This window comes from Schistocerca serialis, chromosome 9, assembly GCF_023864345.2.
Source record: "Schistocerca serialis cubense isolate TAMUIC-IGC-003099 chromosome 9, iqSchSeri2.2, whole genome shotgun sequence".
Classification (NCBI taxonomy): domain Eukaryota; kingdom Metazoa; phylum Arthropoda; class Insecta; order Orthoptera; family Acrididae; genus Schistocerca; species Schistocerca serialis.
The window spans coordinates 387,580,338-387,606,862 of record NC_064646.1 but is presented as its reverse complement, the minus strand read 5'-3'; the positions used below and the strand labels follow the sequence as shown (position 1 = coordinate 387,606,862).

General features: G+C 42.7%; 1 protein-coding gene and 1 non-coding gene across 2 annotated transcripts in view; both read right to left on the bottom strand.

The window, feature by feature from the left end:
• Positions 1-26,525, bottom strand: part of LOC126418457 (homeobox protein PKNOX1-like) — a 714,504-nt gene that overhangs the window by 522,738 nt on the left and 165,241 nt on the right. The window lies entirely within an intron of this gene.
• Positions 6,088-6,161, bottom strand: Trnat-ugu (transfer RNA threonine (anticodon UGU)). The gene has a single exon. It is a non-coding gene; the product is annotated as a tRNA-Thr (tRNA).

Here is a 26,525-nt window from a genome sequence, read left to right as displayed (position 1 = left end):
CATATTGTGAAACCGATGTTTCCCCTTGCAGTGACGTTCGGAAGCAATTTACTGTCTCACAACCATTATTTTTTAAAACCGTTGTCGTTTAAACTTTTGGCAACAGTACTGAATAAACTAACTGCGCCGTTCAAAGACAAAGGCGGCCTGCTATCAGAAATCAAAAAACTTCGAGTTTCTGAAAGGAACTGCTGGTTAACATGAAGGCATGAGTCTGGTCATACCTATTCCACTCTCGACTAAGGACGGCGGAAAGATTGCGAATCGCTTCGCTGAGCTCGTTTGGTGTCTTCCATCTTAATGACACCAGTGGTCCCCTTTTTGTTTCCATACTGTGACTCGGTGACTGTCTCACTAAAAATTCAAATTTTGGGTTCAATTCTCAAGAGACCTAGGATTTTTTCTGTCATTTATCGCTTCTTTCTCCACTTTTGGACAGTGATTTGTTAATGTAAAAGTTACCAAGTTGAACCTAGGTTAACTGTCCACGTTAAACAATAGGTTCCCCTGAAGCTAACTGGAAGGGAAGGGCTGACCACCTCCAATAGGAGCAGTAAGGTGCTGTAGTGTTCAAATCAATCTGTGGATTGAGAGCAGCTTGAAATTTTTACATCGCACTGGTGATGTTTACCAAAGCGCATGTTAATCGTAATTTACCTACATATAAGGACCGATCAAAAAATTTTCCGTTTGCGGGCATTACCACAGCGTATATGCAACGTAGTGCGACTCCGATGCGTGTTCATAAGCACCGATATGTAGGCAATGGATTAGTGTGGTATTCGTGTCTTTCCGACGTGCATGCGGTAAATGCGGGAACGTGAACTATAGCGACATTATTACCAAATGCGTCCAAACAGGACCAACGTGCTCATATTATTTTCTTGGCTTCCGAAGAACAAACGCCAGCAGACAACCATCGGAGAATGAAGAACGTGTATGGGGCAGCATATCTGTCTAAAATCTATTGTGGAATGGTGCGCTCAGAAGGTTAGCTGCTGCTTCATGATAACCCACTTCCCCAAATCGCAAATGTCGTAACGCAGAAGCTACGCCATCTCATGTGGGGGATTCTCGAGCACCCGCCCTACACTCCTGCTCTCTCTCCCTATGCGATTATCACTCCTTCGGTCCCTTAAAAAAGGCCTACGAGGGTCTACGATTCCTATCGGACGTGGATGTGGAGCAGACATGTACGTACCCAACAGGAGACGGTGTTTTACCACACGGGTATCTTCCACCTACTGCGACGGTGGGATGATTGCCTCAATCCTCACGTCGATTTTGCCTGATTGGCATACGGATTCTGGACGGTACGACCTTCGAACAGAAACGTTTTGCTCGACCTTTACACAATAATCGGGTACGTCACAAAATCTGTAGACTAGAATTACACGATTAGTTTTGACAGGAGTTAATACCCCTGCTAGGGAATTTCTGAAGAACTTGTTTTGACAATTTTCTTCAGTTTAGGTAAGTTTACAGTTGAAAAGACCCGATTTTAAATGCACATCCCGAACAGAGGAGGCTGTTTTAATTACGGGCCGTCAATTGGGGGGCTGATACCATTACTACCGTCATATTATCATTAAGAGGAAACCGAAGACGTCATAGGTAAAGAAAGTACATGATAACCCACATTTAAGTGGCGGTCAACGTATAACATATTGAAGATTAAGATCGTGATTCTACTGGGGCTGTTAATTTTTTGCCCAAAATGAAAATGTACGGGGTGTTCAAAAAGTCTCTCCGCAGTGCCGTATGATTGTTAGCCGTGCGTGTCGTATGATTGTTCGCCTGACTGGGTTACTTCCCTTCACGTGGACTCTCCCAACATTCCACTGTTCGTTACCTCAGCCAGCGCCAGTAGATCCGTTACTTGTAGACGTGAACGTTTAAAAAATGGTTCAAATGGCCCTGAGCACTATGGGACTTAACATCTGAGGTCATCAGTCCTCTAGAACTTACAACTACTTAAACCTAACTAACCTAAGGACGTCACACCCATTCATGCTCGAGGCAGGATTCGAACCTGCGACCGGAGCGGTCGTGCGCTTCCAGACTGCAGCGCCTAGAACCGCTCGGCCACACCGGCCGGCCAATGAAACTATAAACGCACAACGATACTGCAGTGATATTCTGTACCCCTTCATAGGAGAACTTGTGTAAACAGAAATATTGAACGGTTATTTTCAGCAAGATGATGCAACCGCGCATACAGCTCGCGTTTCAGTGTCACTGCTTGCTGATGTTTTTTGGTGATCGCATAATTTCACACGGACTTGGGCGTCCACTATCGCCTGACCTAACACCACCTGACTTTTTCTTCTGGGGTGCAGCGAAAGCAACTATTTATAAAAACCGTCCAAAATCCATCGATGAACTGAAAACTCAATATCCACTTTCACTGCTTCTGTTACAGAAGAAATGTTACAATTGTTTATTCGACAACATGGGGGACGCTTTCCACATATAATATTCTATAAATTAATAACTTTTATTTCACTGAGTTTCATTTCGGTTTATTCACTGCGGCATACGGCACGCGCACTGCGGGGAGACTTTTTGAAGACCTCGTATAACATCCACTACAAGTGGTACTTGCGGGCACATGCGGATCTGCAACATTCCTGCACTGTGAAAGTCTTAACTTTGAAGAACATACACACAACAATACAATTTAGCATACTGGTGGGCATGTGCATCAAGAAGTAATGTCTGCACTGACAGTCTACGACATCGTCAACCGTATGCTTTATCTACGAGTTGACAATTGAACCAGATAAGCCAGGTGAAGTGCTAGGACTCGAGCTGACATACTCGGCATGGTTTTGTGGAACACAACGTAAGGAAAATGATCAACATACAGCTGTTCAGCATTGTGGTTTGTATTGGATGCCGCGCGATGGCGTCGACATGGTCTACAAGAGACACACTGATTCGATGGTGCTGTCTGATATTTCCGGCCAATGGAGAATCTGCGCCTAACATAAGTTTGCTAGCGTCAGTCTTCCGCTTCTCCTGTCGTCGTGTCTACCCATACAATAAATTATTTAAGACACCATAACCTCTGCTTTTTCTGTTAGTCACATATTGAGTTTCTTAAAGTCTCTACTACAACATTTAATTTCTGAAACGCAGCTATCCCAAGTTTACATATCTGTTACTTTCTCGTTGCGCTGTCTTTTAATAAATATTAAATTACTGTATTACATAATGTATAGCGACGAGTCATTTAATGTTTGCCTAGAACTTCGTCCCAGTGTCGTGCATGCTCTTACCTAGTCAGTTGTTCTTTCAATGGCGTTTAGCTTCCGAATTTAGTGCTGAAGATCCGCGAAACTGAACGCCACTGAAAACCACGTACATAGAAGTACCTCTAAAGACGATAGCGCGGCACTCGAAACTTGCACTAGGTTTCAGTGTTACACATTATAGAACGACTTTTGATACCCTGCGTCTGTAAACACAGTTTTTTTCTAATACCCAAACATTTGCTGCAGATAGTCATGATATTATTTGTTCATCCTGTGCAATAGACTTTTCAACAAATAATTCCCGAAATCAAATACATTTCTGTACTACATCGTCATCATCAAGGGTTAGTCTTGCTAGGCCTGTCCCATCTTTCAAAGATCTACAAATTTGACTTTCCGCATTCCACTACATTTGCTGAAGGATATGTAAAGATAATTTCTACATCTATTATCGTCCATGCTCTCAACATGATTATACCATTTCAATATTTTATGGCGATTTAAATGTAATGTTTCCGTGTCTGAGCTGCTGCATGGTCATAATGCAAATAAAGAAAACGCACTCGGCAATAGGAATTATTTCTCGAGAAACGCTGTATATGGTAAACTGAAGAAATTTAAAAAAAAATAGTTCAAATGGCTCTGAGCACTATGGGACTTAACATCTGTGGTCATCAGTCCCCTAGAACTTAGAACTACTTAAACCTAACAAACCTAAGGACATCACACACTCCATGCCCGAGGCAGGATTCGAACCTGCGACCGTAGCGGTCACGCGGTTCCAGACTGAAGCGCCTAGAACCGCACGGCCACACCGGCCGGCGAAGAAATTAAAATCGTGATCTGCAGCAGTAAATATAGTGATGTGAAACCAACATTGGTTGTTGAGCATTTAAAAAAAATCAACGCCGTCAAGCTGTTCCAAATGCCAGTTTACGATAATATTGTTTCTACAGTATTAAACACTGAATGGAGAATTCTGGTGCTTCTGTAGTCACAGGAGTTTGGTGAGATCGAGAACAGTAGGAAGTTCTCGAGTTTGGTGAGATCGAGAACAGTAGGAAGTTCTCGACGTTAGCAGACAGAGGCCCAGCTCAGTTACCGGATAATTTCTCGGACGACTTTTTCAAAATTTGTAGTTCCCTCATCTGGCCTCCTTACACAGTCACTTCTTTGCAGTTTAACAATGAGATCACTTGACACAGTGACCACTCTGAGTTTTACTCCGATGTTCTCCATTCCAGCACAGCCAATAACAGTCCATATCATCGCTTCTTTAAACATGTGACGCTTAAGTAGCTGGATCACTCCTAGTCACGAAAGTTTGACAAAGCACTGGCGGATTCGTATTTCGTTAACTGTCATGTTATGGTCGATTTCTTGTACGAGTGTCTTGAAAGTTCCACAGTTGGTAACTAACGTCCCCGCGCCAAAGGACGCAGCAGTTCGAAGGTGTGTCAGCTGGCGTTAACGCCGCAGCCTGAACTACCAACACTGACACGCTGACTATGAGACGGCTGATGTTTGCCGCTGATACTTCGCTAGTCGTGTTGCGCATATGCACAGTGCTCTGTCCTCTCCCCGTACCACTCGCACATCTGATCGCGGACATCTCGTGGTGCGACCACAGGAGAGGTGTTTTCTTCCGATGAGGCGTGCGACGGTAAACACTTACTAGGAAAGGAGCAGATTTTACGTGCCACCAGGCAAAGTTTGATGCGTCTGAGACGAAGAGTGACGGCAGAGGTTCTTGGAATGCCTTAAGACTCACCACGGTTTGGTACGGGAAGCCTGTGTGTAGGTGGGCAGAAGCATTCCGCAATCGAGCGAGTCTCTCGCGCCCACGCGCACCGGGCGGCGGATAACGAAGCGCGGGCTGGCGGGCTGCGAGCAGCTATCGCGGCACAGACCTGCGCGCCGCCGGGCAGCCATCCAATGAAAACCGCGGCCGCGCACACCAAACGCGGCGACGCTCGCGCGCAACTTGCTGGCCCCGCGCGGCACCGGCACGCCAGGGCGGTGGTAGGAGTAGGCGCGGGAGCGGGAGTAGGAGAGCAGGAGTAGCGAGGCGGCGGGGCAGGGCGGAGCGGAGAGGCAGGGAATTTTTAATAACAGCGCCGCCAGGGGAGGGGTGGCGGCGCAGGGGAAGGGGAGGGGCGGCGGCTGCGGGCCCCGGGCTCGCGCCGGCCCGCCTCCAGCGCCGTGATTGGTGAGTCCAATATCGCGCGCGTCGCCGCCATCAGCACATTGTCCGCACGTGCGACACCGCCGCTGCGCGGCGCGGCGACACGGTACACGTGTGCCCCGCGGAGCCGCCACCTGCGCTGGCCGCCCGCTAGTAAAGGACCCAAGTTAACAACAAAGTGGCAGCCCCCACAGCAGGTGGGCACGCCACTTTTATTTAGTTTCTCGTCATAAGGCCAAACGAACGCTGACGGATCAAGTTCAGCGTTGCCACCCTCACTATGCTCTAGAATATTCTGTCTCTACAAAATTCTGCAGGACACACTGTTAACATTCAACGAAACTAATATAGATGAACATTTTAAAAAATTTCTTCTAAACTAATTAAAGTCTATAGTGTGCAGGATGAAAACCACCACATTTCTTTTAACAACTAAATTTATACATCCCCATCACTTTACGCTGTGTGGCGGAGAGTGCCTTTTGCACCGCTCTAACTAAACATACGGCACATTTCTCTTCCAGTCGCGAATACTGCGCGGAAGAGCGATTGTAAACTCGAATACCTCTGAATGCTAATTAACTTAAACCCTCAGCTGCCGACAGGTGTTGTTCATATACCTCGATGGGGACTGCTGAAAATGTGTGCCCCGACCGGGACTCGAACCCGGGATCTCCTGCTTACATGGCAGACGCTCTATCCAACTGAGCCACCGAGGACACAGATGAACAGCGCGACTGCAGGGACTTATCCCTTGCACGCTTCCCGTGAGTCCCACATTCCCAACTGTCCACATTCTACATACGTAATTTATCTAATATATATTTTCCCATCCGCTCATTACTCGCGCACACTAAGGTGACGATTCCCGTAAGATTTCGGGTAACCTGTGCACATTCGCACAGACGATGGTCAATGGCTGGGTAGCGTTTAACTATATATATATATATGAAGATAGTAACTGTTCTCGAAAGAACAGATACCATTGATGACCGTGCAGCTTCTCTAGAATAAATGATAATTAATTGAAACCCTCAGCTGCCGACAGGTGTTGTTGATATAAACAACACCTGTCGGCAGCTGAGGGTTTCAATTAATTATCATTTATTCTAGAGAAGCTGCACGGTCATCAATGGTATCTGTTCTTTCGAGAACAGTCACTATCTTATATATCGAATATCTCTAATTTCACCGTCATGCTCTATTCGCGAGATGTTCAAAGCAAAAACAATATACTGGATGAGTCTTCTACAAACGTATGTCTCGAAATTTAAACAATAAATCACACCGTGATGCGTAACGCCTCTCTTGTAGCATCTGCCACTGGGATTGGTTGAACATCTTTGTGACTCTTTCGCGCTTACTAAACGTACCTCTCACGAAATGCGCTGCTCTTCTTCGATCTCGTCTATTTCCTCTATCAGTTTTATCTGGTACTGGTCCCAGACAGTTTTCTAAATTGCGCATTTCGTGGGTGAACTACACTTCATCACGATTCTTCAAATGAACCTGTCCGATATCTAACCATCCTACAATTAATTTTACGTGATCGTTCCACTTTAAATAACTTTGCATGCATATTCTTTACCTAACTATAAATATCCGTTAGCAACAATATGCTACGTCCTATCTGGTAGTGGCTTTAGATTTCAGTTACAAACTTGGTTTTCGATATCGTACGATAGTTCTCTGTAGGAGTATTCGACAGCGCGAATTTGTATTAACTACAGCGGAAGTATAGAAATTTTGAGATAAAATGTTAGTCCAAGCATGCCCCCAATATTTATTTGTAGTGGAAAACAGCTGCTTGCAGTTGATGTAAGACGTACTTCAGACGCACAGGCGTCCATGCTACTGTGTCTTATTTTATAATACAACTCCGATGTTCGTTGCCGTTAGGGAATTGGCAGGATGAAGATCTTCAGAGAGAGAATGAGATGCGCTATTAGAATCATAACAGAAATTTTCAGCCCATCCGAAAATGTGATAACAATCGATTAGGAACCTAACAAACTGCTGGAAGAAGGGCAATGCTATTATCATGCTGCTGGGTAAATTCGCAGAACCGCTACCACCACAATTATTCTACCTCAATCGTGTAACTCGCTTAGCCAGTATAAAACTAAGATAGATCTACCACTCGTATTGAGGTTTAACGACGCTAATGTTTCCTTCGCTCAATACACGAATGAGATTGGAGTGGATAATAATTAGTAGCACACCACGTATTGTACATTGGTTTACGGAGTACTTGTGTCAACGTAGGTCACGTATAACCCAAAGCTCTTCCCGGTAATAGAATAACGCTGCGCCCCTTCTTTTCTGATAGCAGACGTAAATTACAATGCAACATATGACTAGCATTCGCGACCCTGGGGTCTGTTTGTATTGAGGCCGCAATTTGAAGCAGTCCGCCCCCGTAATACAAATAATTAAAATAATCTCGCGTATCTTTATACTTCCTGAATACGCCGACAGGTACACAGATACGAAATATGAGCAGTATTGAATCTTACGCCCTATACCACGTGCATGAACGTTTCTTTTAAGCTCGGTTTGGATTCAGGAGGAGATTAAAAACAAGAGAGGCGTTTCGAGCACTGAAGCTTCTTATCACAAAGTAATTACAGAAAAACAAATCTACTTATGTTGTCTTTGTGGACCTGGAAAAGGCATCTGATAATGTTATATGGCAAAGACTTCGGAGAACAGGTCTAAAATAGAGAAAATGCTGATGATACCCAGCTTCTAGAGAAAGAACTGGCTATTATTACGACTTTTCAAAAAGAATGAGAAGCAAAAATTAGAATAGGTGTGAGATAAGGAAGTGATTTCGCTCCTCTTACATTCAATCCAGGAATCTATGGACCAAGTTCGCGAAACTACTGGAGATCAAAATTAATGACAGAAAATAGTCACTCTGCGATACGCAGATGATATTGCTGTGGTCATGGAGACGAAAGATGATCTAGAGAAGGTCCTCAGCAAAATGGAAAGGATTTACTGTAAACATTATGGAATTTGAATAAACAAGAGAAAGACTAAAGGAATGGTACGCAGTACTGAAAAAGAATATGAACCCTACACACACACACACACACACACACACACACACACACACACACACACTAATCCGCATGCTGCTGCTGATGATGGTGATGATGCTGCATGTGAAGAACCCGATAGATGGAATTCTAACTGCAAAGTGATGCAATCATGGCATTTATTCTGTTTCAACAAATTTCCTGGGGCATAGACATATCTCTTATGCACATGTAAATGACCAGAATATGGAAGAAGTAGAAGCTGTTCTGTAGATTCTGGATTTTAGTCCTACACAAGCACACGAAGAATTTTAATCAAAGATTATAAATTGTCTAGTATGTTTATGTTAAAGTGATAATGTAAGAAATACTTCGTTCGCTATTCTTCTCCGCCAGTAACACAGCAAACATGGACAAATTTATCAATTGTGATACCAAAACTTGTGACACACTGATGTCCTACTTATCGTGAGCAGTCGTCTTAATCATCAAAGCCACTTGAACACGCCTGCGGCACCAACTAAAATTTCCAGTGTCACTGACCTTTTCTAACTATTATTTACGGACGCCACGGCCAATGAAGTACATGACAATAGTAGTACTGGGGATGAGAGCTAATAAGCTGGTTTCTTTGGTTTAAGTGTTTACATATATGTCTGTGGACAATTTTAAGTTTATATTTCTATTTGAACTGCGTAGATAATCTACCAGATCGGATTTCTAGTACATGATGCGCCCTGATGGCTAGTAAGAAGCAACTCTTTGCGAAGCTAATGCCGAAAAATGTGTAATGTGTCACGACAAATGTGGAATACCATGAACTGTCTCGTTTCCTTCGGTCAATATATGAATACTCAATTACTACAAAGTGGCACGAACACAAGTGTCAGTTCCTCAAACAGTCAGATGACACACCTCAACCATCTTCCTTAATGTCTTTAAATTGATTATTTTCGTTGTGATATTATCAAAAATTAATTGTTTTCGTTGTTACATTAGTTTATACCTTCAAAGTAAATTTTACACATCTCACAGGTGCATTCACGATCCCAAACACTCCTCACATTATCATTTTGAGTTAAAACATGCTGCGCGTCTATAATTTTGGTGTGGTGAATTTGTCCCCTAGGTGAAATGAATTTAATGTCTGTATTTATGTTTATGCAATTCGCTCTCCTCAAGCTTTTTAATAAAATCTTATAAATCGCTTCAACTCGTTGGCCGCGATGGCGCTCTTATACTACGCTTGCGCCTGGTCTGAATGTTCTTATGCTGAAGCCGCAATTCGTAATTTGCACTCCACAGACTAATGGGTTGATTATGTTCAAGCAAGTATTGATGACACGAAAGCGAGAAGTAACAATAATATGTGGTGTTCATCCGTGATCGTTAGGAGTTTGGCATTTTAACTGCGCCATCACAAAACATATTTTCGTCACTGAAATTTGTCATAAACAATCCATTACAATTTTAGAAGAACAGTGATGTCCATACCAACAACACCAGAAGAAAAAATGACATTTATTATTCTTTATTAAAACCGTCAGTGCCTCAGAAGGGAGATCAATACGCAGCAACTAATTTTTGTTTTATTATTTGTCTAATAACCATGAATATCTGACAGGTAGCTAAACAACTTTTAAACCTACCTTAAAATCATTTCTTCTGGACCACTCCTTCTATTCTATCTACGTCTACATCGCACGTAAAGTGCCTGGCAGATGATTCATCGAACCACTTTCACAATAATTCTCTATTATTCAACTCTCGAACAGCGCACAGAAAAAACGACCACCTATATCCTTCCATGCGAGCTCTGATTTCCCCTTATTTTATTATGATGATCGTTTCTCCCAATGTTTGTCGGTGTCACCAAAATATTTTCGCATTCAGAAGAGAAAGTTTGTGGTTGAAATTTCGTGAGAAGATTCACCCCAACGAAAAACGCCTTTGTTTTAATGATGTCCACCCCAAATCCTGTATCATGTCCGTGACACTTTCTCCCTATTTCGCGATACTACAAAACGTGCTGCTCTTCTTTGAACTTTCTCGATGTAGTCCGTTAATGCAATCTGGTGAGGATCCCTGATCACGCAGCAGTACTTCAAAAGAGGGGGGGACAAGCGTAGTGTGGGCAGTCTGTTTAGTAGACCTGCTGCTTTTTGTAAGTATTTTGCCAATAAATCGCAGTCTTTGGTTTGCCTTCCCCCACAACGTTTTCGATGTGTTCTTTCCAATTTAAATTGTTCGTCATTGTAATTCCGAGGTATTTAGTTGAATTTATTGCCTTTAGCTTTGACTGATTCATCGTGTAACGAAGTTTAACGGATTTCGTTTAGCACTCATTTGGATGACCTCACACTTTTCATTATTTACGGTCAATTGCCATGTTTCACACCACACAGATATCGTTTCTACATCGTTTTGCAATTATTTTGATCTTTTGATCAATATACTAGACGATAAACGATAGCGTCCCGCAAACAACTTCAGGCGGCTGCTCAGACTGTCTCCTAAATCGTTTATATAGGTAAGTCACGGCAGACTGCCTATAACACTACCCTGGGGACCGCCAGAAATCATTTATGTTTTACTCGATGACTTTTCGTCAATTACTACGAAATGTGACGTCTCTGACAGGAAATCACGAGTCCAGTAACGTAATTGAGATGTTATTCCACCAGCACACAATTTCACAACAGACCGGTTGTGTGGTAAAGAGACACAAAAATTACATTCCGTAGTTTCAGTGAAGCAGTTCAGTTTTTTATTTATAAGGTTAAAGCGTCAAAGCCTTTTGGGAATCTAGAAATACGAAATCAGTTTGAAATCCTTTGTCAGCAGCACTCAACACTTTGTGTGAGTGAAGAGCTAGTTGTGTTTCAGAGGAACAATGTTTTCTAAATCCGTGTTGAGTGTGTTTTAATGCCGCGCGGTTAGAGGCGACATGTCATGGATCGCGCGACCCCTCCCGCCATAGGTTCGAGTCCTCCCTCGGGCATGGGTGTGTGTGTGTGTGTGTGTGTGTGTGTGTGTGTGTGTGTTGTTCGTAGCGTATATTAGTTTAAGTAGTGTGTAAGTCTAGGGACCGATGACCTCAGCAGTTTGGTCCTTAGGAATTCACATACATTTGAACATTTTTTTGTGTCAATAGACCGTTCTCTTCCAGGTAATCCATAATGTTCGAACACAGTGTATGTTCCAAAATCCTGCTGCATATCGACGATGTTCATATGGGCCTGTAACTTAGTGGATTACCTTTCTTGAATATTGGTGTGACCTGGCCAACTTTCCAGTCTTTGGGTACGGATCCTTCGTCGAGCGAGCAACTGTTTATGATTGTTGATTATGTAGCTGTTGCATCAGAATACTCTGAAAGGAACCTAGTTGGTATAGTCTGGACCGGAAGACTTGCTTTTATTGTTTTAAGTTGCTTCACTACTCCAAGGATATTTGCTTCTAAGTTACTCATCTTTGCAGACATTTTTATTTAAAAACTGGTAGCTTGGAAAAACCACACCTTAATTTTAAGAGTGGCTGCATGAGCAGGACTAGAAAAATAATATGTCCATAGAGTTATATCGCGCAAACTGAGTCTTGCCACATCGTTTCGATATATGAATCTTTCGGATAATCTACAACAAGTAACTAACTAACCAACCATATTTTAATACAACACGATCTGTTCTATTCTTGATACGTTCCTAAAGTTACAACTACCTGTCATAATTCCACATCCACATCTATACTCCTCAAGCCACCTTACGGTGTGTGGCGGAGTGCACTTTGCATAACATTGTCACTTTCTCTTTTCCCGTTTCACTCGCGCATAGTTCGCGGGAAGAATGATTGCTGTGGTTCGAAACACACTAATTTTATGTTCATGGTATTTTCTTGCTTGACTCTTCTAGGCACCAAAGCCCTCGGAATTTTAACGGTAGGCCATACCATGATGCAGAACGCCTCTCCTGCAATGTCTGCCATTGGAGTGTGACGCTTTCGCGCTAACTAACTGAACCTTTAACGAAACGCGCTGCTCTTCTTTGGATCTTTTCTATTTCCCTCATCAATCTTATCCGGTGCGGATCCCAAATTGCCGAGCGTTATTCAAGCATTGGTCGAACGAGTGTTTTGCAATCTACCGCCTTCGTGAGAGGACTACATTTCCTGAGGATTCGTCTAATAACGCTCAGTCTGGCAACTGTCATCACGATTAATTTTAAGTGGTCGTTCGCCTTCAAATCGCTCCACAGGCATATTCTTAAGTATTTTATGGGAGTAACTGTTTCCAGTGATTGTTCTGCAATCGTTTAATCATTCAATAAAGGTTCTTGCTGTCTGTGTATTCTCAATATTTCCTACCGAAATAATTGAAATCGATTTTGCAAAATCTTCTACAGAACACTTCCGCAAAATGGGGAAGTCAAATCCAGTTGTTATAATCTGTCGATGCATATTGCGTACTGTCAAATATCTATAACGTAGTTCGTTTGTCAATTGTACGTTAATTCATCAAAATACTGAATCATGTTAAAGTCCGCCCGCATCTCGTGGTCGTGCGGCAGCGTTCTCGCTTCCCACGCCCGGGTTCCCGGGTTCGATTCCCGGCGGGGTCAGGGGTTTTCTCTGCCTCGTGATGGCTGGGTGTTGTGTGCTGTCCTTAGGTTAGTTAGGTTTAAGTAGTTCTAAGTTCTAGGGGACTGATGACCATAGCTGTTAAGTCCCATAGTGCTCAGAGCCATTTGAACCATGTTAAAGTCCTACATTTCCCAACGTAATAAGCATTACACTGCGTACATGTAAATAAATATAAATTGATGGCACCACTAATTTTGCACCGAACGTCATTTATGTCGTGTGTGATACACAAACAGGGATCAGATCACGAAGCGAAGATTCCACTGGATAGAGGTCGAAGAACAGCTGGCAGTTTTCAGTAGTTACGTAAGTTACCTCTATTAATGTAAACGAAATAGTAGTACGTCAGATATAAAGCTGCTGCTGGCACGACAAACTAGGATGCAAGTATAATGAGGAAAAACAGGAAGATCGCCATGTTTAGCACTTGCAGATATTAACAACGCTCTACCGTACCAGTGAGATTACGCATTCATGCCAAAATTACGAGATTAGTCGTGCACGTTGTAATAATGATTTAAATAATAGTAGCTATCGAGCACCTGTAACGCAAAAATAGACCACAATCGTAATATTGCCACTGTTCACTACTTTTAGCCATAAAGTATTATTGCGGGTATCCACATCCGTGCTCGCATTTATCAGCAAAGTCAACATATCTGTGGAGACTGGACGATAAATTCGCTTTCTCACTGAGCTTTAAATCCATAAAGTAGAGTCTTAGAATGTATTCTGAACTCAAATGTAATAAGGTATCCCTAACAGATTACCCCCTCCATATCAACCTGCGTGGCTTCCGAAAACAACGAGGCCTCGATCATGTGAAACCCAACTTGCACTTTTCTCACATGTCATCTTGAAAGCAGTGGATCAAGGTAGTCGAGTAGATGCAATGCTTCTTGACTTTGGATAGGCATTTGACGCAATACCAAGCATAACGCTTTTTATCGAAGTACGATCGTATGGGGTATTACGCGAAATATGTATCTGGATTGAGAATTTCTTGGTGGGGAAGTGTATTGCGATCCTTGCTGTTTATGCTGTAATATTAATGACCATGCAGACAACATTATAGCACCCTCACATTGTTCATTAATGATGCAGTTATCTGCAATGAAACACTGTCTGAAGAAAGCTGTACAAATATTCAGTCGATCCTAATAAGACTTCCAAGTGGTACAAAGATGGCAACTTGCTGTAAATGTTCAGAAATGTGAAATTGTGCACTTTACACAACTAGGAAATCAATGAGTCACAGCCGGAATGTATCAATAGAATATACATGAACAGAATGGTCAAACAAGCACAAATAGCTGATACAACTGAAAGTACCCCGTGCCATACACTTCACAGTAGCTTGCAGAGTGTTGGTCTAGAAGCAAACCTTCATCGATCCTTTGTCGTCAGTCAGAGCACAGACTACAGTACTTGCAAAAATCCGTCGAATATCACGGAGATATCTGCTATGACCTCCCTCGAGCACAAGTATTTGGTAAAATGTTTCTCAAAAACAGGGGAAGTCATTAATGATCTGATCGCTCACGTATCCGGCCATTAACTATGAAAGTAGCGGCTGTAAGCGTCGCATCGATTGCGGACAAGGAAATGCGAGGTGCACCAGTTGAAGTCTAGCTTCAGTAAAAACCAAGAGCGCTAATGCGAGGTATAGTAACTGTAAAATAACTGAACACGAGCCAGTAAATTCAGATCGTGTAATTAATATTTTTGTTAATTTATTGCTAACATTAACAGTGGTGTTAAACGACCCGAAAAAAGCACACACGGTTCAGTGAAATTCTCAAAGGTCATATATTCTAGATAGCTGAGTATTTCTTTTGCCGAAGTTGCCCTACAACAACGAGGGGTAGTCAAACGAAAGCGTGACAGATCCAAAAAAAAGTAAAATGTTTATTTCACCATAGCTGTTAATACATTTATCAGTGCGAGTCAAGCCTTCATGGAAAAATGTTTGTGGTTGCCATGATTGTACCGAGGCGTGCACCACTTCGTCCGAAACATGTGGGCGGGCCCATATGTTGCCAAGGTCGTTTCGACTGGGCTGCGTAAGTTTCGCTCAGCAGCTCTTACACATCCTTCACACGGTTCCGATCTCTCCCCATGCGATTTCCATATTTTTGAAGCCCAGAATAAAGATGTTCGTGGCTGTCCATTTGCTTCGGTCGAAGACTAGCACACCTGGGCAAGATCGTGGTTCCATAGGCTACCGCAAACATTTTTGCATGAAGGCATTGACCCTCTTGTCCCACAGTGAGATAGCTGTATTAACTGTGGTGGCGATTACTTTTGAAATAATAAATAGTTTACCTACTTCTTTTCCATCTGTCTCGTATTCGTTTGATTGCCCTTTATATCACCCCTCCGAGGCCATGCGCTTTAGCAGAGTTGCCACAACTCTTCGAAATCGCCTCGCAAGAGTTTAGAGAAATGGGAAATTCACTATTTATACGAAGATCCTCTTATTATAGGCTTGTCTCCTAATCGCTTTGTTGTGCGCATCGGAAACTGACTACTCTTCCTAAACAAGAGCGCCACATAAAAGAGAGCCGCAGATTTATGCGGTGCTTGTGGTTCATCGGATAGATCAGAACTGGCTGAACCCTTGTGTTCCATCTGTCGTGGGTTTCTTGAAAAGGCATCCTAATATTATGTGAAATTTCTGGACACAGCCCCTCAGTGAATTAAGAGCGTACCTATAACCACGCAGTGTAAAATTTAGATCTTGCGAGTACGTGGTGTTTTCCCCTCTGTGGACATCGCTAGAAAGAGACTTCGGACCAGGAATCAACCGGACAACACATGCAGTACGAAGTCAAACGCCCACTTCGACGTGTCGGTAACAAGATGGAGAATAACCAAAACGAAGGAACGCATCGCTTGTAGGACAAACTCCAGTTTACCCTAAACGATACATGACGAAATGGACATACACGTTCCAGTACATATATGGAGCGAATTTTATTCCGACGTTAAGAAATTATACTAATTATTTTTATTTTTTGTCTTGTTTAATTGCAGTAATGTAGCTAGTATCATTGACGAGCCAGAACATAATGACCCTGTCCAGCGCGAGATCGAAGGCCGCCTGGTAACGTTGCGGGCATGTAATACTGCAAAGCAAATAAAAAAGCGGAGTAGAGGTGAATGGAGATTCATTCTAGAAACAATAATGGCCGCTAAAGGAGAAATCCACTGACGTTGCGGCTTTAATGTTGAAGGACGATGACGCCACGATTAGACGATAAGATGTTGGAGGTCCACGCCTCATCACATAATGTACAGTTCGGAGGCTTGCCCGCTCTGTGAAGTAGGATAGACGCTGATCTGTTGCAAATCTGAAACAGAGTACACTGCTGGGTGAAGTAAAAGTTTTCGAAGTGCATCGTTCGGTAGACATTGTTGTACGTGTGGCTCTGCAGCAAACGAGCCCTACGTGATCACCCGTTGAGGCAACAGCGTCATCGACTAAGAGTGCCGCAAGTATTGGATCACTGTTATTGGACCGTGGATCAATAGGCACCTTTCGCCTGGTAGGACAGTCAAGTTTCTTGTTACACGAGATATAGTCATGTCCGGATGTGGTGCCATCCACGGCAACGGCTGCTCGAGAAATGCCTCACGCCACGAATGAAGGCCGGTGTGGAAAATACTGCACCATGGGAGACATTCACCTCACGTTTAATGTCTTTCCCGACAGCGACAGCATCTTCCTGGAGGATAACTGTCCACGTCACAAACCTCAATCGTACTGCAGTGGCTTGATTAACATGACAGTGAACTCACATTGATCCAATATTTGTTTAGTCGACCTGTATTAACATGGACAATAAAACATCAGTATTCCAGCAGCGACTAACTAGCGCTGCATGGTGGTAGTGGTATGCGCGGGCTTGGGCGGCACGCGAGTCGCTACATTACTGGTTATTTTGTCTATTTTAATGTACCTTTTAATACGTATCAATAAAGCGAATCGCCGTGAAAAATTACTGAGTGAACTTCAAAATAATTCTTCATTGATAAAATTTTCAAATCTTTATACGTTTTTATAGCAGTCGCTCCTTCCATAACCCATCTATCAGCAATGTGCACAGAGGTAGCTAATTCCTTCTATTAAAATTGCATTCTGCTACGCTTCTAGCAGTGTTTTGCACAATACAGCTCTTGATACGGCAATGTTTCACGAGGGCCTCTCATCTAACATTACCTTCTTCGTCTTCTTCTTCAAGGAGTAGACGACTGTTCTTTATTTTCGTCGCTTCTATATTGTTTTAAAAATATTCAGTTTTATCGGCATATCATTATTTTTAAACCTGTCGGCTCTCGTGCAATTTTTCACGTATCTCAGTACTCTCATTTCTGATGCCTGTATCTTACCAAGATATTTAGTACCCGATACCCAAGATACCAAGTTAGATATAGTGGGAATTAGTGAAGTTCGGTGGCAGGAGGAGCAAGACTTCTGGTCAGGTGACTACAGGGTTATAAACACAAAATCAAATAGGGGGAATGCAGGAGTAGGTTTAATAATGAATAGGAAAATAGGAATGCGGGTAAGCTACTACAAACAGCATAGTGAACGCATTATTGTGGCCAAGATAGATATGAAGCCCACACCTACTACAGTAGTACAAGTTTATATGCCAACTAGCTCTGCAGCTGATGAAGAAATTGAAGAAATGTATGATGAAATAAAAGAAATTATTCATATTGTGAAGGGAGACGAAAATTTAATAGTCATGGGTGACTGGAATTCGAGTGTAGGAAAAGGGAGAGAAGGAAACATAGTAGGTGAATATGGATTGGGGGACAGAAATGAAAGAGGAAGCCGCCTGGTAGAATTTTGCACAGAGCACAACATAATCATAACTAACACTTGGTTTAAGAATCATGAAAGAAGGTTGTATACATGGAAGAACCCTGGAGATACTAAAAGGTATCAGATAGATTATATAATGGTAAGACAGAGATTTAGGAACCAGGTTTTAAATTGTAAGACATTTCCAGGGGCAGATGTGGACTCTGACCACAATCTATTGGTTATGACCTGTAGATTAAAACTGAAGAAACTGCAAAAAGGTGGGAATTTAAGGAGATGGGACCTGGATAAACTGAAAGAACCAGAGGTTGTACAGAGATTCAGGGAGAGCATAAGCGAGCAATTGACAGGAATGGGGGAAATAAATACAGTAGAAGAAGAATGGGTAGCTTTGAGGGATGAAGTAGTGAAGGCAGCAGAGGATCAAGTAGGTAAAAAGACGAGGGCTAGTAGAAATCCTTGGGTAACAGAAGAAATATTGAATTTAATTGATGAAAGGAGAAAATATAAAAATGCAGTAAGTGAAACAGGCAAAAAGGAATACAAACGTCTCAAAAATGAGATCGACAGGAAGTGCAAAATGGCTAAGCAGGGATGGCTAGAGGACAAATGTAAGGATGTAGAGGCCTATCTCACTAGGGGTAAGATAGATACCGCCTACAGGAAAATTAAAGAGACCTTTGGAGATAAGAGAACCACTTGTATGAACATCAAGAGCTCAGATGGAAACCCAGTTCTAAGCAAAGAAGGGAAAGCAGAAAGGTGGAAGGAGTATATAGCGGGTCTATACAAGGGCGATGTACTTGAGGACAATATTATGGAAATGGAAGAGGATGTAGATGAAGATGAAATGGGAGATACGATACTGCGTGAAGAGTTTGACAGAGCACTGAAAGACCTGAGTCGAAACAAGGCCCCCGGAGTAGACAATATTCCATTGGAACTACTGACGGCCGTGGGAGAGCCAGTCCTGACAAAACTCTACCATCTGGTGAGCAAGATGTATGAAACAGGCGAAATACCCTTAGACTTCAAGAAGAATATAATAATTCCAATCCCAAAGAAAGCAGGTGTTGACAGATGTGAAAATTACCGAACTATCAGCTTAATAAGTCACAGCTGCAAAATACTAACACGAATTCTTTACAGACGAATGGAAAAACTAGTAGAAGCCAACCTCGGGGAAGATCAGTTTGGATTCCGTAGAAACACTGGAACACGTGAGGCAATACTGACCTTACGACTTATCTTAGAAGAAAGATTAAGGAAAGGCAAACCTACGTTTCTAGCATTTGTAGACTTAGAGAAAGCTTTTGACAATGTTGACTGGAATACTCTCTTTCAAATTCTAAAGGTGGCAGGGGTAAAATACAGGGAGCGAAAGACTATTTACAATTTGTACAGAAACCAGATGGCAGTTGTAAGAGTCGAGGGACATGAAAGGGAAGCTGTTGTTGGGAAGGGCGTAAGACAGGGTTGTAGCCTCTCCCCGATGTTGTTCAATCTGTATATTGGGCAAGCAGTAAAGGAAACAAAAGAAAAATTCGGGGTAGGTATTAAAATTCATGGAGAAGAAATAAAAACTTTGAGGTTCGCCGATGACATTGTAATTCTGTCAGAGACAGCAAAGGACTTGGAAGAGCAGTTGAATGGAATGGACAGTGTCTTGAAAGGAGGATATAAGATGAACATCAACAAAAGCAAAACAAGGATAATGGAATGTAGTCTAATTAAGTCGGGTGATGCTGAGGGAATTAGATTAGGAAATGAGGCACTTAAAGTAGTAAAGGAGTTTTGCTATTTGGGGAGCAAAATAACTGATGATGGTCGAAGTAGAGAGGATATAAAATGTAGGCTGGCAATGGCAAGGAAAGCGTTTCTGAAGAAGAGAAATTTGTTAACATCCAGTATTGATTTAAGTGTCAGGAAGTCATTTCTGAAAGTATTCGTATGGAGTGTAGCCATGTATGGAAGTGAAACATGGACGATAAATAGTTTGGACAAGAAGAGAATAGAAGCTTTCGAAATGTGGTGCTACAGAAGAATGCTGAAGATTAGATGGGTAGATCACATAACTAATGAGGAAGTATTGAATAGGATTGGGGAGAAGAGAAGTTTGTGGCACAACTTGACCAGAAGAAGGGATCGGTTGGTAGGACATGTTCTGAGGCATCAAGGGATCACCAATTTAGTATTGGAGGGCAGCGTGGAGGGTAAAAATCGTAGAGGGAGACCAAGAGATGAATACACTAAGCAGATTCAGAAGGATGTAGGTTGCAGTAGGTACTGGGAGATGAAAAAGCTTGCACAGGATAGAGTAGCATGGAGAGCTGCATCAAACCAGTCTCAGGACTGAAGACAACAACAACAACAACAACAACAACCCAAGAATCAGAGCCATAGGGAAAAACTGGCACCGTGTTCACTTTATGCAATTTCATTCGTGTTTTCGTAGATAATGTTCTTCGGATTGTACCACATACGGTCGGGTACTTACTGAATTTGTGAACTATATCATGGCCAATTCCGATAAGTTACGTGACAGCCAAGGTGTTGCAACTGAGACTCTCGTTCAACACATCTATTATCTAGAGTTACTTTCACCTGTAGTGGCATTTAGTGCTGCGTTTTGCAACTGGACAAGTTAACCTGTTAAGAAGAATCCGCTCTATGTCGGGAACTCCTGTAGCTGTGTTTGGGTGCCTCTAGGTATATCACCGGATCCATTTAAAACGTGCGTTTTAGCGTGGCAACCTCTGCAGTGAGCGGAAATTCATTGTTTCTTGTCATTTAAAGTGATCAAAGAATTTTTCCGTCAGATAGAGTGTATTCTGGTGTATCATTTCAGTGAAAATAGGGAAGGGCAGTGAGTCCTCTCGCACTATACATTCCTAACTTTAGTGCACAGACGCAGGAAAAAAGAGGCCTGCAAATGAACAGTTGCGTACAGCATTCTTTAACGTATTATTTTAATTCCTGGACTTGCTGTGAGCGTCCACTCCCTATTCATATTATCTATGTAAATACTCGTATTTTAAAAAAAGTAGGGGATAATTTATAGGGTTGACATGTTCCGTGACTGATGCAGACGCCTATTATTTGCGTACCATGATAAAATCCTTTTATGACATCAACAAAATACGAAGGATCTTCTTGTGCCACCGATACTTGCCTCACACAGTCAAAGAAAAACTAAGTTCTCCTACAATTTCAAAAGAAAAATTTCAAATATTTACAGAAAATTGCGAAAAAAATATAAAAAATAAAAACATCGGCAATCGATATTGCCATTTCGATATCGATATTGGGAAATAATATATCGCCGATATTTATCGATACTTTTCAGAAAAAAATATTGATACATCGATATTTCATAGACAGTCCTAGTCGCAACCACAAGTAAGGGTCAGTCGCTGCCCGACACAGCAGTGAGTGAAAGAGGTCTGCCTAGACGCCCTCAGTATGTTTCATTCATCAGAGTGCGGTTTTGCTCACCGACTCTGCAACCATTGCTAAAGACGACCTTTTCGTCTTAGCCACATCCAGCAAAAAAAACTGTATTAGCAGTCAGAACCTTATCGAAGTTTTTCAAATAACTTCCGGGAATTCAGCCAGGTAACACTTTCAGCGACCGCCGATGTTTCGGCGGGAGAACACACCGCCATTTTCAAGGCAAACTGCAACGGACAGGCGGCGTACATGCAAATTTAAAACCTCGGTTCTCGGACTAATGCAGGAAAGATAACACAAACATTGAACACTAGTGCCACCAAAGATGACCAAGTCAGAGCTATCGATAATGAAACTACGAACTCGCAGGTGAGATAGCATTGACTCTGTCCCCCAATTTTTTTGACAAGGGAGAGAGCCGGATTCCAAACCGAGTTTAAACAAAAACCTCTATCCCTGTTAACGAGGTTGCTCGCTAATTTAATCTTAACTGCCTCCTAAAGGCAATGTTGGACGTGCATGCCATGTCTCGGTGTTATTATACAGGGTGTTACAAAAAGGTACGGCCAAACTTTCAGGAAACATTCCTCATACACAAAGAACGAAATTATGTTTGTGGACATGTGTCCGGAAACGCTTACTTTCCATGTTAGAGCTCATTTTATTACTTCTCTTCAAATCACATTAATCATGGAATGGAAACACACAGCAACAGAACGTACCAGCGTGACTTCAAACACTTTGTTACAGGAAATGTTCAAAATGTCCTCCGTTAGCTAGGATACATGCATCCACCCTCCGTCGCATGGAATCCCTGATGCGCTGATGTAGCCCTGGAGAATGGCGTATTGTATTACAGCCGTCCACAATACGAGCACGAAGAGTCTCTACATTTGGTACCGGGGTTGCGTAGACAAGAGCTTTCAAATGCCCCCATAAATGAAAGTCAAGAGGGTTGAGGTCAGGAGAGCGTGGATGCCATGGAATTGGTCCTCCTCTACCAATCCATTGGTCACCGAATCTGTTGTTGAGAAGCGTACGAACACTTCGACTGAAATGTGCAGGAGCTCCATCATACATGAACCACATGTTGTGCCGTACTTGTAAATGTTCTAGCAGCACAGGTAGAGTATCCCGTATGAAATCATGATAACGTGCTCCATTGAGCGTAGGTGGAAGAACAAACTAAAATGAGCTCTAACATGGAAATTAAGCGTTTCCGGACACATGTCCACCTAATATCTTTTCTTTATTTGTGTGTGAGAAATGTTTCCTGAAAGTTTGGCCGTACCTTTTTGTAACACCCTGTATAACATGGGGTGACCAGTATCCAAGCAGTGTTCGGCAATAGCAGATCTACTTGGCTGCTGTAATCGTGTGTGCCGTTTATGCTCAGTACATCGGTCCTCCACGGTCCTGATAGTTTGACCAGTATATGCCATGCCACAGCTACAAGGAATGCGATATACACCCGCCTTACGCAGACCAAGATCATCATTAACAGAACTCAGAAGCGCTCTAACTTTAGATGGAGGTCGGAAAACACATTTCACATAGTATTTCCGTAAAATACGACCGATCTTGTTGGAAGTGTATCCTACGAAAGGCAAAAAGGCAGTAGACTTAGGTGTCGACTCAGAATTATCATCAATCACCCGATGTACAGTTGCTTGATAGCGCAGCGCACGTTCAATCTATCACTACAACCATTTTGACGAAACGTATCTCCAAGATGGGACAGGTCAGCAGGCAAAGTCTCAGCGTCTCAGCATCAGTCCGAGACCGAGGTTTTAAATTTGGATGTACGTCGCCTGTCCGTTGCAGTTTGCCTTGAAAATGGCGGTGTGTTCTCCCGCCGAAATATCGGCGGTCGCTGAAAGTCTTACCTGGCTGAATTTCCGGAAGTTATTTGAAAGTTGTATACGCCAGGAGAAACTCAGGTCTCTTATCGAAGTTTATAATCATCTGTACACTGGGATGAAAGTTTCATTCTGTATTATATCATGCGATAAAATTCACATGTTCAGCAGCATTAACATAGACATTTCTGTGGACATGGATTGATTCCCCGTTAAGTATTTCAGACTTTTCAAGTTATTTATATCTTCTCCAGAAGCAAATCTAGGCTTGCCAGGACCCACTACAGTGCCATCTCGGGTGGCTCAAGTGTTTTTTCGTCCGGCATTACAGTTTTTGTAATCTATGAATGCGAGGTGTGATACAAGGTGAAATCATCTTCTTCTTTCAATCAGTATTTTCAATTAAAATACGTTGGCTACGTATGATCGACTATTCATTAACGCAGTTTGTTCTTTAAGTAACAGTAAAATGTATTTTATAACTTGGATATGGAGAAGTGTAAATCACGCTGTAGCAGTTCTCCAAGAGGAATGCCTAAGTGGTGGTATAAAAAGAATGGGCGCAACGGATGAACAGTTCAGCATGGCTTGCATTGTTCATTTTCCACATCGGCGGCTAGCCCAAACTACTGCGAAAGAACACAGCTAATGCACAGAAAATGTGCAAGATTTTACGCGTTGCACAATAGGAAACGAGCCCTCGCACTCGCTAACTACAGCCTGGGAGCCGTGTCAAGGACTACCAGCTCTCTCTGCAGCTGGAGGTTCGCAACCGCTCACAAATCACGACAGACGGAATCGCCATCAAAACTGCCAAAGAAAATTTATCAGTTTACTGTGACCGATCTACAGTCCCTTGTAATCTGCGTGAATATATCGAATTTTTTTGAACGCGAGCTGCTGGCAGTCGTTTCAACAAATTTCACGAAACCTACACAGATTTTTTTTTTTGCGATTCTCATTTGCAATTGATTTCAGTTCAATAGTAAGCCCCAAGAAATCGTGAGTCCAAGAGAGCTAAAGGGAGGGAGATATAAAGAGCAGGTGGGGGCTGTCCTTACGCTCTTGACTGGAGCGTGTGTATATAGCGATACTGCGTTCAACGTAATGTCTGTAAAGTTCGCATCAGATGAGGAGTGATCGGATGACAATCCCAATTGAAAGGATCAACCGGTATTAAAATATGAGTCATGAAATGTTGAAGATGAAACTACCTGACTTACGCGATATGGCCTACATCAATGTTATATACTCCAAAAGCAAACTCTGCTCCAGTCGCAAGGAACGCAAACTACACTCTCTTAACTTATTCGCTACATAATGTATGCGAAGGAGGTAGTAGAATTTTTTTCAGTTTATCTCAATTGCGGACTGTCACAAATTTACAAAAAAAGAACTCGAAATTTATTCGCTGCGTATCACGAGCGGGCGCCTTAAGCACTTCGCCGTGGACGCTCCTCGAACCGACCCAAAGCTGCACATGTCACACTTTATACATACGTATCATATATTTATTCATCACCTATTGCTCGCCAAGATTATTAATTGTATTGTCTCACCGGAAGAATGAGACTACGAAGAATCGAGAGCTCTGTTTTTTATCGTCGTATACGCGTCTAGTCTTGCAAAACACTCAGGTGACAAAAGTCATTGGATACCTCCTAACATTACGTCGGGCCCCCTTTCGACCAGCGTGGTGCAACAACTTGTCGTGGCATGGACTCAACAAGTCGTCGTGAGTCCCCTGCAGAAATACGAAGGTATGCTGCCTCTATAGCGGTCCATAGCTGCGAAAGTGTTGTCGGTGCAGGATTTTGTGCACGAACTGACATGTCGATTATGTTCAGTAAATGTTCGATGGGATTCAGGCCGTGCAATCTGGGTGGCCATATCATTCGCTCAAATTGTCCAGATTGTTCTTCAAACCAATCGTGAACAATTATGGCCCGGTGGCATGGCGCATTGTCGCCCATAAAAATTCCATAGTTGTTTGGGAACATGCAGCCCATGAATGGCTACAAATGGTATTAAGTAACCGGTCCAACCCCGGTAGCTGAGTGGTCAGCGCGACGGACTGTCAATCCTAAGGGCCTGGGTACGATTCCCGGCTAGGACGGAGACTTTCTCCGTTCAGGGTCTGGGTGTTGTGTTGTCCTAATCATCATCATTTCATCCCCATCTACGCGCAAGTCGCCGAAGTGGCGTCAAATCGAAAGACTTGCAGCAGGCGAGCGGTCTACCCTCATCACACGCCATTATTATTATTATTATTATTATTATTAGTAGTATTATTATTATCATCATTATATTAAGTAGCCGAACATCCATTTCCAGACAATGATCGGTTGTGTTGGACCAGAGGACCCAGTCCATTCTATGTAAATAGAAGCAACACGATTATGTAGCCACCATCAGCTTGCACAGTGCCCTGATGAAGCCGTTGATCCATAGCTCAGCGACGAGTGCGCCATACACGAAACCTACCATCAGCTCTTACCAACTAAAACTGCGATTCATCTGACTACGTCACAGTTTTCCAGTCGCCTAGGATCCAACAGCTACGGTCACGAGCCCACGAGAGGCGCTGCAGGCGATGTCGCGCTGTTAGCAAAAGCATTCGCGTCGGTCGTCTGCTGCCATAGCCCATTAACGCCAAATTTCGCCGCACTGTCCTAACGGATACCTTCTTCGTACATTCCACACTGATTTCTGTGGTTATTTCACGCAATGTTGCTTGTCTGTTAACACTGTCAACTCTATGCCAACGCCGCTGCTATCGGTCGTTAAGTGAAGATCGGGACCACTGCGTCGTCGGCAGTGAGAGATAATGCCTGAAATTTGGTATTCTCGGCACACTGTTGACACTGTGGATATCGGAATATTGAATTCCCAAACGATCTCCGAAATGGAATGTCCTATGCGTTTAGCTCCAACTACCATTCCGCGTTCAAAGTCTGTTACTTCCCGTCATGCGGCCATAATCAGTCGGATGCGTTTTCACATGAATCAGCTGAGTACAAATGTCAGCTCCGCCAATGCACAGCCCGTTTATAGCTTGTGTACACGATACTACTGCCATATGCGTAAAAGAAAAGAAATTACTGACGATCGACAGCTGTGCGAAGTAATTCGATATTTATTCACTGATTGCCAATTCTTTGACATGAACTGCGTTAGGTATGTTCTTAACAGATAGTACATCTACATCTAACCTTTGTCTAATTTTTATACGAAATCTCGTAAAACTTTCTAAATAAA